The sequence below is a fragment of the Oryx dammah genome, unplaced genomic scaffold (assembly GCF_014754425.2).
Source record: "Oryx dammah isolate SB20612 unplaced genomic scaffold, SCBI_Odam_1.1 HiC_scaffold_1, whole genome shotgun sequence".
Taxonomy (NCBI): domain Eukaryota; kingdom Metazoa; phylum Chordata; class Mammalia; order Artiodactyla; family Bovidae; genus Oryx; species Oryx dammah.
Window position 1 is genome coordinate 100,384,470 of NW_024070185.1, and position 12,603 is coordinate 100,397,072.

The following is a 12,603-nucleotide window of genomic DNA, read 5'->3' on the forward strand; positions in this document are numbered from 1 at the left end:
ATTTAGAGAGCTTAGGATCCATGGGAGGAGAGGAGTATTATTCAAATGAACACACAGAATTAAAAAAAATAAAAAATAAAATGATAAGTGCTTCAAAAATGATACATGATCCCATGAAAAAGCATGGAATCTTGTCTTCAAATTATTATAAATTGCCCAGAAGAAAGGATATGTCAGTTGATATTCGAAGAATAAACAACAGTTTACTTAGCATTTCAGATTGATGAATGGCGTATGCAAAGCTTACTGCCGCCTCCCAACCGTGATCTTCACAAAGAAGAATCTGGAACCTTCCTCATCTCCTCGCGAGTCCTCCCGGGTCTCAAAAATGTCTTTGGCTCCACCCTTGATTGGGTCTTTATCCTTCTTCATTCTCATGAAGGGACAGGTCTCCTTGGAGAAGATGCCTTCGTATTTTAAGTTTAAGGACACTGACTCTCGTGGTCCTCATTGCCAGGGCTCTTGCCATGCAGCCCAGCCCTAATCATCCATGTTTATCATTCTATATTATGAAGAGTAAGTGATGAAGTGAGACTCAAGAAGGGTGGTGCAGTGCAAGTGGAAAACTTTATGGATAGGCACAGTACATCCGGGGCTTCCCAGGGGCTCAGTGATAAAGAAACCTCTTGCAATGCAGGAGCCGCAGGTTCCACCCCTGGGTCAGGAAGATTCCCTGAAGGAGGACATAGCAACCCACTCCAGCCTTCTTGCCTGGAGAATCCCATGGACAGAGGAGTCTGGTAGGCTACATTCCATAGCGTGGCAAAGAGTCAGACTCGACTGAAGTAACAGCACACACACACAAACCATACATCCAATCAGTGAGACACAAAGTTCAATACAATGTCAAAAGGAACTGCTTTTTAAAAAGACATGACTTCAAGTTTTCATATTGGTTGGTATAAAGATTGCAAAGCCATGACAGAAATACTGCACGTCTTAACTGAAGTGTTGATAACATAGGTTCATATACATTTGTGAACATTTCTCAATGTGTGCACTTACATTGCTGTGGAATCTAGCATTCTAAGTAAATGCATTCTCTTTACAGTTGATACAGTGAATAAAGGGAATATGAAAAGGAAGGCGAATGAAAGATTCCAGACCCTACAAGAACACCTGCAAGGACACTCATAAATACACAGACAAAGGATTGTAATAGTAAAGTATTTATTGCAGTACATGTAGAACATTGTAATCCATAAGTAAAAATGTAAGTTTAATATCAACATCAAAAATCTACAAAGTGCATCATATAACCCAGATAGCTCATTTGATACAGAGTTGTTCAAGGTAGATTTCTAAGCATAACCTTGAAGAAACCCAACCTCTGGTAAAACCCAAAAAAGACAACGGTTCTTTGCAGTGGAACCCACCCCTAGGAATCTACCTATTTCTACATCTATACATCAATCTTCACATCTGTCTCTACATCAGTCTCCACATCAATCTCGACATCTAGCTGCCTGTGTCTTCCTCCTCCTCTACCTCCTCCTTTCCCTCTCTGTATCCCTCTCTCTCATTTCATTTTTTCAAATAAAACAAGAAAATATGGAGGGATGAAAAGTCACAAATCACATCACTAAGGGATGCATTCTGAACTGCGGGATTAAAGAAGCGTTGTCCTCTGAATGCACATCCTGCAGGCTGACTTCTGGACACGGTGACACATCTCCCTGAGCTGGGGTGCAGCAGGAGCTGAAATCTCTTCGCTGAACACCTTTACCGAGACAGGAGGATTTCTGTCCGCTGTGGGGGAAACTCTTCGCCTCGGGGTACTAAATGCCTCCCCGGGGCCTTGCACTGCTTGAGGAATGGCGAGGTGCGCCCCTAAGGCCCAGGCGGCCAGGGCGGGGAGACCTGCGGGCCCGGAGGTCGGTGGTGCGCGGCGAGCAGGGAATCCAGCGCCGTCAGCGCCCAGTGCAGGGCGGCGCCCGCGTGCGTCAGCTGCCAGGTGAGCCAGGCGCGCTGCGAGGCCGTGGGCTCCGTGCGGTCGGTGGCCACCGGTAGGAAGGCGCCCCCCGGGGCCCGCACCTCATCCAGGACCACTTCAAGGGCTCCCATCTGGTTGGAGAGCTTGGACGTGAGCGCCTCCAGGGCCGTGGCGGCTTCAGGAGAGTGGGTTCTGCGAGGGCGCTTGGGCGAGGCGGGCCTGGACTCCGGGTTGTACTGGCAGCGTCTCTGGCCCCGGGCCCACATTGGCGATCGGAACCGGGCCCCCCTGTCCTGGAGACGCCCGGAAGTATGGGCAGAACCTAGGAGGGAGACAGAACAGGAGGGGTTCCTGTGATGTGCGCTGCCCCTGAAGCTTCTCGTCAAATGCACCACCGCCCCTTCCCTGGCCCAACACCTCCACCCCAGGCCTGACACCGCCCCATACCTGACTCTGTTGGCCTCTTCCAACATCTGCTGGCAACCCGGGCCAAGTCCTGGGCACCTTCCTCTCAGCCTGTTCCCACTTCATGGGCATCTCACCAGGGTCAGAGGCTTTCTCTGCCCTCTGGGGGTTCAGTTTGCCCCTCAGGGCCTTTGCCCACATCCCCACCTCTACCAAGCCCAGCCCAGAAACCCACCTGCTCTGTGGTCAAGGCCTGCTCTGCAGGAGTTTGGATGCTCCTTAGATCTCCACTGGGCTGGGGGTGGTCGTCCCCTCACCTTCTCTTCTCCATGGCCGTTTCCCTTGTGACTCTCAGGGGAGCCATCCCGGCTTCTGCATCGCTTGTGCCTGGTGACCTCTGTGGGTGGAGAGGAGGACAGGAGTGAGTGTTCCCTGACCTACCTCTGGAATCTGGGCAGAGTGGATTAGAGAAGGTTCCAAGTCCCACTGCTCCTCCACCTCCATGCCATCCTCTCCCCCAAACTCTGGTTTCCTCCAGCCCCGCTCTCCCTCCATGAGCATCTCACCTGGACAGAGTAGTTTCTGAGCTGCCTGGCAGGCATGCCCCAGGAAGCCCTCTCTCAAGTTCAGACCTCAAGGATGGCATAGCTGGTAGAGCTCCTGATCACAGGGGATCGGGACTTCACCCTGGGATTCCACCCCTTCTTTCAGGGGTGTCAAGGTCATATCTGGGACCTGTTCCTCTGTCCCACAGCCCAATCTCTACTGTCTCCCAAATTTTCTCCAGGATCACTCCAAACAGATGCCTGCAGAAAAGAATCTGGCATCTTACCTGCTTTGCTCTGAGAGCCCTCTTGTGTCTCCATGCTTCGTTTTTCTCTTTGTCTTTCTGAGGGATGTCGACCTCCTCCCTTCTCTTTTACAGACAGGTTTTCCTTGGAGGAAATCCTTCCATTTCCCCTGTGGGAGGCACCTTGTTTCTGCTGGCCAGGCCTTCTGCCACTTGCAGCCCCTTCCATTGTGTCCATGTCTCCCATCTGCAGCACACGTCTGGATGCCTCAGAAGTGGACCAGGGAATGACCAGGTGAGCAGAGGGCGTGGCCTTGTATAGCTTCTGGACAGCCCCCTGGGGAGTCACAGATTGGTCCTCAGGAGGATCACACCGCCAAGGGCATTTGCATGATGAGGTTATCACTCTTTGTTACATCCCACTGACTTTCTAGGTCCTCAGGACATTGTAACTGTTAATTTCAGAGCATTTCAATTCTCTACTATATATTAATGTCCGAGAAGGACATTTTTTTTTTTTTTCGAGAAGGACAGTTTTTTTTAAATTTAAGTTTTTTTGATGAGGACAAGTTTTAGCCTGTATTGAATTTATTAAAATGTTGCTTCTTTTCTGTTTTTTTTTTTTTTTTTTTTTGGCTGTAAGGCAAATGGAAACTTAGCTCCCCATCAGGGATCCAATGTGCACTCCCTTCATTGCAAGGTGAAGTCTTAACCACTAGACTGTAGGGAGACCCATGAAAGGGCAATTTTGTCTTATTTGTTTCATGCTCTTTTTTATCTATTTGTTTTCAACAATTTTGTGTATCTGTATGTCTGTGAGCATGGGTCACTCTATGCCAGGGGTCAGCAAGGTGTTGATATAAAGGACTGCTGCTGCTAAGTTGCTTCAGTCGTGTCTGACTCTGTGCGACCCCGTAAACGGCAGCGCACCAAGGTCCCCCGTCCCTGGGATTCTCCAGGCAAGAACATTGGAGTGGGCTGCCATTTCCTTCTCCAGTGCATGAAAGTGAAAAGTGAAAGAGAAGTTGCTCAGTTGTGTCCGACTCTTCGAGACCCCATGGACTGCAGCCTACCAGGCTCCTCCGTTCATGGGACTTTCCAGGCAAGAGCACTGGAGTGGGTGCAATTGCCTCTTCCGATACATAAAGGACTAGAAAACCTTTATGGTTTGTTTTACTTGCATTCCCTTTGGCCCCTGCTCAGGTATGCTGTCCTGACGCAAATGCCACCAGAGACTACAGCTGAAAAAGCATATTTAAGCTCCAAATTATTAAAACAACAACAACATAGGTAGGACCTCTGCTCTCAGCATCTTATCGAATTTTGAATTTAATTTTTCTTCTTTTTCTCACTCTTGTTCTTCTTTTGTCTGGATATGGACATATTTTTCAACTGGGATCAGAAGGTACAAAAAGACAGAATAGGTGAGTGACAAAAATACCTAGGACACAGCTTTGAAAGCACTGGTTCGTGAATAATTTGAAGCATGTGATGGATATATTCACTGTGTCTAATTGCAAACAGAGTACTTGTAGGTGGAATAATTTCTGTGAATGAGCAGGAGGCGGCATATGGAGGGGACCACACAGCTTGCACATAGCTTCTCTTCTATAAAAACAGCCTCCGCCACGTCTATGGGACCTCTAGGTCAGATTGTTGCTGCTAATGGCTGATAAAACCAGCACAAGCCAATCAGAATCTATTCTTAATAGACTCAAGGTACCCAGGCCTCAGAGTAAAGAGCTGAGTCACATTAATGAGAATGTTCACTCTGCTATACAGCTGAAACTAACAACATTATTCATCAACTATACTCCAATGTAAAATAAAAAGTTTTAAAAAATAAAAGAATGTTCTGTGGCTTCTGGGGCTTACAGAGTCCTTACCTGTTCTCAAGCTTCATTAACAGATGTAGCACACTATTTTCACACTAGTTTTTTGGGCACATATTGATATAGAGTGTCACATATGCCTGGAAAGTGTACATGGTATGAGGGTGGGAATTAATTCCAAATGATCAACTGCATGGAAGGCCCTGGTCTCCAATCATTCTGGGGTCACCGTGAGGTTGTTTAGATTTCATCTTTGAAAATAAATCCTTCAACTGTAATCATGCAGATTGGCCTGGTGCATGTAGACTTCCTGAAGTTTTCAAATCCCGTGTATCTCCCCTAATAGGTTCACATGGGGGAGTCTGTATTCTTTATAATTTTGCTCAAAATATAAAATTTCCTGTACCCCAAAGCCTTGCCTTCAGTGGGCAGGGGATTTCGATCTCTAGAGACCTTAGATAAAGCCAGTATAATGCTTAAGGGCTGATCTGCATTCAGGAAAGGTGCTATCCTGTGACCTGAATGTTGTAATTTATAGTAAGAAAGATGTATTTGGTATTTCTTCTGGTTGCTGGCACAGCTACTAAAGTGAAAGTGAAGTCGCTCAGTCATGTCCGACTCTTTGCGACCCCATGGGCTGTAGCCCACCAGGCTCCTCTGTCCATGGGATTTTCCAGGCAATAGTCCTAGAGTGGATTGCCATTTCCTTCTCCAGGGGATCTTCCCAACCCAGGGATCGAACCCGGGTCTCCCGCATTGTAGACAGACGCTTTACCGTCTGAGCCACCAGGGAAGTCCACTGGAATTTCTTAAGCGTGAAAGTGATAAATGGGCTTTGTTATGTTAATGAGGTGACCTTTGGAGAGCATCCCAGGGACAAAGAGTCAGGGCTGCCTGATCTTATTAAAACCCCAGGTTAGAGGGAGGAGAGAGGAGCTGGAGGTTGAACCCATCAGCACTGTCTAACGAGTTAATCATGATTCTGTAATGAAGCCTCTGTAAAAACCCAAAAGGACTGGTTTGGAAAGCTTCCAGGTTGGTGAACAGGTGGGGATTCGGGGAGGACAGGGAAGCTCACGCCCTTTCCCCTCACCTTACTTGAGGCACATCTTCCATCTGGCTGTCCCTGAGTTACAGCCTTTTATAATAAAATGATAATCTAATCAATAAAAGATTTCTGAGTTCTGTAAGCAAATTCATTGAACCCAAGAAGGGTCCTTGGAACCTCTGCACTCTAGTGGGTCCACCAGAAGCACAGCTGAGAACCTGGAGCTGTGATTGCATCTAAAGCGGGGGAGGAGCTGTCTTGTAACAAAGTGTCAGGATTGTGAGACACCAAACTGGTGTCAAGAAATAGGTTGGTGATGTGGGGATAACACACTGTCACACTGGAACTTGTACTAGAATCTTACCACCCTTACCTGGCTACTGTCTCTGCCAACTGTGCATGGGGCAATTGCATTCATAGGACTCCTCCGGGTTCAGACCTGGCAAGAGGTCAGGTAGTGTAAGCTTCAGGGAATCCAGAACAATAGCAAGTATAGCTAGTATGGATGACTTCTCTTTATTTACCATGAATTTATACTTCAGGAAGATAATTGGATTATTTTCCCATCACTCATTCTGGAATCTCCTGTCCTCCAACGTTTGATTTACTTGGTATCCACAGCATTGGGCATCTTTGCTGTTACTGGTAGGTAGCTCCTTTGCTTCAGCTCAACCACCCGTCATGAGCAGCAGAAACTCTTTCCAAAGAAAATAGTTTTGATCACTTTCTCTAAGGCAATTGTGTTGGAACATCAGCCGTTTTTTTTTGTTTGTTTGTTTTTTTAATTGTCCCTACTCAGAGCATTTCTAGGTAGAAAAAAGACCATCTAGTCTGTACTAATGTGAAGATAGCAAAGTTTTATCCTGGCCACTACATTTCCTGTTGGGAGGCTCCCTGACCAGATATCTTGGACCATGTGAGATGAGTAACCTCAAGGAGAATACACCTTTGCCTTTCTTAAGTTTTTTTGGGGGTGCCACTCTGCTTGCATATGAGATCTCATTTCCTAGATCAGGGCTGGAAACCTGGCCCCATGCAGTGTAAGCCTAGAGTCCTAACTACTGGAATGCCAGGGAATTCCCACATTTCTCTTTCAAATTCTACCAAGTATTGGGTTGACCAAAAAGTTCCTTTGGCTTTGGAAAAAAAAAAGACATTTTTCATTTTTATCAAGAACTTTATTGAACATGATATTTGCTGTTTTGTTCTACTACCTTCTGTCATTTTTCAGGTAACTTCATAATTTTATTTTCCCAAAACATTTTATCTTTCTGAGCAAAGAACTATTCTGGGTGCCCTTTACAGTCTTCCAGGGAACTGAAGTTTTTTCCAATAAGAGAATTTTGTAATGACCAAAATAAATGTAAATCCAAATGTGCAATGTCTGGTGAATATGGCCAATGAATCAGAACTTCCAAGCCAAGCTGTAACAGTTTTTGCCCGGTCATCAAAGCAACATGCAATCTTGCATTATACTAATGGATGGTTGGCCTTCCCAGCTGGCTCAATCCACCTGCCAATACAGGAGGTGGCGGTTGGATCACTGGATTGGGAAGATCCCATTGGAGAAGGAAAGGACAACCCACTACAGTATTCTTACTTGGGAAATCCCATGGACAGAGGAGCCTGGCAGCTTCAGTCCCTGGGGCTCAAAGAGTCGGGCATGATTGAGCTACTAAAACAACAGTAATGGAAGATTATGCATTTTCTGTTGACTAATTCCAGCCGGTTTTCATTGAGGTGCTGTTTTCAGTTGGACTAATTGGAAGCAGTGTTTGTTGGAATTAATGGTTTGGTTTTCTGAAAGGAACATATAATAGAGGACTTCTTCCAACGCCACCATATACATAACACCTCCTTCTTTGGATGAGACCAACTTTCGTATTGTTGTCAGTGTCTCATTTCACTGGCCCGACAGTCTCTTCCATTCCACATTATTGTACAATAACCACTTTTCTTTCTCCATCACAATTTTATTTAAAATCAGCACATTTTCATTACGTCTCAGTAGAGAATCACATGTGGGAATGATTAAGAAGGCTTTTTTCACCTAACATATGTGGAACCCCAAAATCAAAGCAATTAATATAACCCAGCTGGTGCAAATTATTTTCAACACTTGATTTGGATATTTTGAGAAGATATTAAGAAGAGGTGGCAAGAATCCACAGAAGAACTGTACAAAAGAGATCTTCATGACCCAGTTAATCATGATGGTGTGATCACTAACTTAGAGCCAGACTTCCTGGAATGTGAAGTCAAGTGGGCCTTAGGAAGCATCACTACAAACAAAGCTAGTGGAGGTGAATTCCAGTTGAGCTATTTCAAATCCTAAAAGATGATGCTGTGAAAGTGCTGCACTCAATATGTCAGTGGCCACAGGACTGGAAAAGGTCAGTTTTCGTTCCAATCCCAAAGAAAGGCAATGCCAAAGAATGCTCAAACTACTGCACAATTGCACTATTCTCACATGCTAGTAAAGTAATGCTCAAAATTCTCCAAGCCAGGCTTCAGCAATACGTGAACTGTGAACTTCCAGATGTTCGAGCTGCTTTTAGAAAAGGCAGAGGAACCAGAGATCAAATTGCCAACATCCATGGATCATCAAAAAAGCAAGAGAGTTCCAGAAAAACATCTCTTTCTGCTTTATTGACTATGCCAAAGCTTTTGACTGTGTGGATCACAAGAAACTGTGGACAATTCTGAAAGAGATGGGAATACCAGACCACCTGACTTGTCTCTTGATAAACCTGTATGCAGGTCAGGAAGCAACAGTTCGAACTGGACATGGAACAACAGACTGGTTCCAAATAGGAAAAGGAGTACATCAAGGCTGTATATTGTCACCCTGCTTATTTAACTTATGTGCAGAGTACATCATGAGAAACGCTGGGCTGAAGGAAGCACAAGCTGGAATCAAGATTGCCCGGAGAAATATCAATAACCTCAGATATGCAGATGACACCACCCTGTGGCAGAAAGTGAAGGGGAACTAAAAAGCCTCTTGATGAAAGTGAAAGTGGAGAATGAAAAAGTTGGCTTAAGGCTCAACATTCAGAAAACGAAGATCATGGCATCCGGTCCCATCACTTCACAGTGAAACAGTGAAAACAGTGGGGAAACAGTGGAAACAGTGGCAGACTTTATTTTTCTGGGCTCTCAAATCACTGCAGATGGTGACTGCAGCCATGAAATTAAAAGACACTTGCTCCTTGGAAGGAAAGTTATGACCAACCTAGATAGCATATTCAAAAGCAATGTTTGCTTTGCGAACAAAGGTCCGTCTAGTCAAAGTTATGCTTTTTCCAGTGGTCATGTATGAATGTGAGAGTTGTACTATAAAGAAAGCTGAGCACCAAAGAATTGATGCTTTTGAACAGTGATGTTGGAGAAGACTCTTGAGAGCCCCTTGGACTGCAAGAAGATCCAACTAGTCCATCCTAAAGGAGATCAGTCCTAGGTGTTCATTGGAAGAACTGATGTTGAAGCTGAAACTCCAGTACTTTGGCCACCTCATGCAAAGAGCTGACTCATTGGAAAGACTCTCATGCTGGGAAAAATTGAGGGCAGGAGGAGAAGGAGACAACAGAAGATGAGATGGTTGGATGGCATCACCGACTCAATGGACATGAGTTTGGGTGGGCTCCAGGAGTTGGTATTGGACAGGGAGGCCTGGCGTGCTGCAGCTCATGGGGTCAAAAGAGTCAGACACAACTGAGCGACTGAACTGAACTGAACTCAGTATGTCTGCTCTCTCCCGAATGGCATAACTTGATTGTCCTCAGTTAATATCTCCATTTGATTGCTATCAACTTCAACAGGTCTACCGGATCATGGACCATCGTCCAGTGAGAAAACCCCAGCAGAAAAGTTTTAAAACCACTATTGACACGTTTGATCAGTCACAGCACCTTCTCCATATATGCACAAATCTTTTTTATGCATTTCAGTTGCTTTTTTTTATCTCTTGAAATAATAAAGCATACTATACCAAAAATTCTGTCTTTTCTTGCATCTTTGATATTAAAATGCCTACACAAATATTCACCAATTTTGATGTTTTGTTTAATGCACAGTGATATGAGAGCTGTAATATACAACAAAATTGTTTTGAATAAAGTTAAAAACAGCTAGGTCCTGCAAGAGCCATCTTACAGGAAAAAAATAGAAAAAACGAAAGAAGCTTTTGGCCAACTCAATATGTGAGTGGTTTACAAATTGTGGTCCCAGGACAAGGGCTATCACCCACTTCAGAACTTGTTAAAAATGCAAGTATTAGGCTTCAATCCAAACTTACGGGGTCAGAACACTGAAGGCAGGGCAGTGCAATCTGTGTTCCACATGCCCCAACCCCACCCCACCATGAGATTCTGATTCAGGTTCCAATGTGAGAAGCACTGAAAGAGAATATTCAGATCAAGAGGGGAGAAAGATTTCATTCATTTAAAACTGGTAATCAGCATCATAAGGGAGGAGTCTGGGTCAGGTACTTTTACTATATCTCCCTTTCAGTTCAATTCAGTCATTCAGTCGTGTCTGACTCTTTGCGACCCCATGGACTGCAGCATGCCAGGCTTCCCTATTAATTTCAACATGAAATAATTTGAGGATGTTTATGCAAATAATGGTTTTAGAGGGAAAAAACCAATTTTCTTGCTTGTACACATTTTATCCTGTTATCTTATTTAAGGTGTGAATTCAGAAATTAAACACAAAGGAGGGAACTGCAGAATGCTCCATCATCGATGTCCTTGAAATATTATGACAGTCAGTATTTTCTAATTCTTTCAGATTTTTAAGTAAAAGTAATTTGATATTTTTAAAATTAAGACTTTCCTTAGTGCAGCTTAAGGTTCAGAGAAAAAATCAGGGAAAGCACAGGGATCTCCCAGATGCCTCCTCTCCCCCTCACATGGGCACCCCTCCCTCTCTGGTGTCTATAGTCCACACCAAAGCGGTACCTGTGTTACAGCTGAGCAGACTGCACTGACACGTCACAATCATGAGTTCATTCTTGGTGTTGGACATTTTGCGGATTTGGAAATTTTAATGTTTTGAAAACATTAATATTAGTAAAATATTTTTTTTTCAGTTGAAGTGTTGATTTAAAATCTGTTAATTACTGCTGTACAGCAAAGTGATTCTGTTATACATGTATTTATATTTTTTCACTTCCTTTTCCATTATGGTTTATCAAAGGATATTGAATATAGTCCCCTTGCTTACAATAGGACCTTGTTTATCCATTCTCTACATAATAGTTTGTATCTGCAGATCCCAAACTCACAGTCCACACCCCACCCCCTCAGTCCCCTTTGGCAACTGCCAGTGTTCCCTATGTCCATGCTTCTGTTTCTGATTCATACGCTCATTTGTGTCAGATTTTACATTGCATACGCAAGTGATGTTGTATGGCATTTGTCTTACTTACTTCACTTAGTGTGATGATCTGTAGTTACATCCACATTGCTGCAAATGGCATTATTGTGTTCTATTGTATGGCTGAGTGATATTCCATTCTGGGCATTTGCCGCATCCTCCTTATCCATTCATCGGATGATGGATGTTTGTTCCCGTGTCTTGTCCACTGTGAGCAGTACTGCTGTGAATGTAACGGTGTGTGTATGTTTTTGAATTATAGTTTTGTCTGGATACATCCCCAGAAACGGGAATGCTGGATCATATGGTAATTCCATTTTTAGTTTTCTGAGAAAATCCATACAGTTGGCTACAGTGGCTGTGCCGATGTAAACACCCCCTAACAGTGCAGGCGCTTTCTCTTTTCTCCACACCTGCGCCTGCGTTTCTTGCTTGTGGCCTTTTTACTGATAGCCACTCTGAGCAGCATGAGTTGGAATGTCACTGAACTTTGGATTTGCATCTCTTTAATGGAGATGAACACCTTTTCATGAACCCATTAGCCATCTGTATTTCTTCTTTGGAGAAATGTCTCTTCAAGTCGTCTGCCCATTTTTCCATTGTTTGTTGTTGTGTCTAGACCTTAATATTATATACTATTTTGTGATGGTAAACGACATAGCCTTATAATAATTTAAAGACAAATATAGTTTTTAAAATGTTTTATTCCAAATTACCTTTTAAACATTTTAATTAGCATATAACTTTTACTGTGTATAGTATTTTACAACCATAGTACATGTGTGTACGATAACTGAATATCAGAGGTAGCTTTTCCAATTTTTCCAAAGGGGTACAGCAAAGGAGGATTCCAGGGTTCACGTAGCATCTAATATGCAACAGACACTGCCCTCTAGGACTTCATTCAAGTTCAACCCCAACCATATGTAGAGGCAAGGCTTCTGGAAAGAGGACATGTAACCCCAGATGGCCACATTTCCTGCTCTCCTTCATCAAATGGAGAAAAAAATCATGGTCCCGTGCTGGCCCAAGCTCAAAACTGACACTGCCACTTAGTAGCAGTGGCCTTAGGACAGTCCATTTCCTGCTCAGAGCCTCATACCTACCAAGAATCCAAACCATCCAGAGAGAGAGCTCAAAAGTGTGTGTGAACCACCCCCAGTCCTGCTGCAGGTCACTGCTGCTTTTCAGCTCCTCTCCTGCACTGAACAGGCCT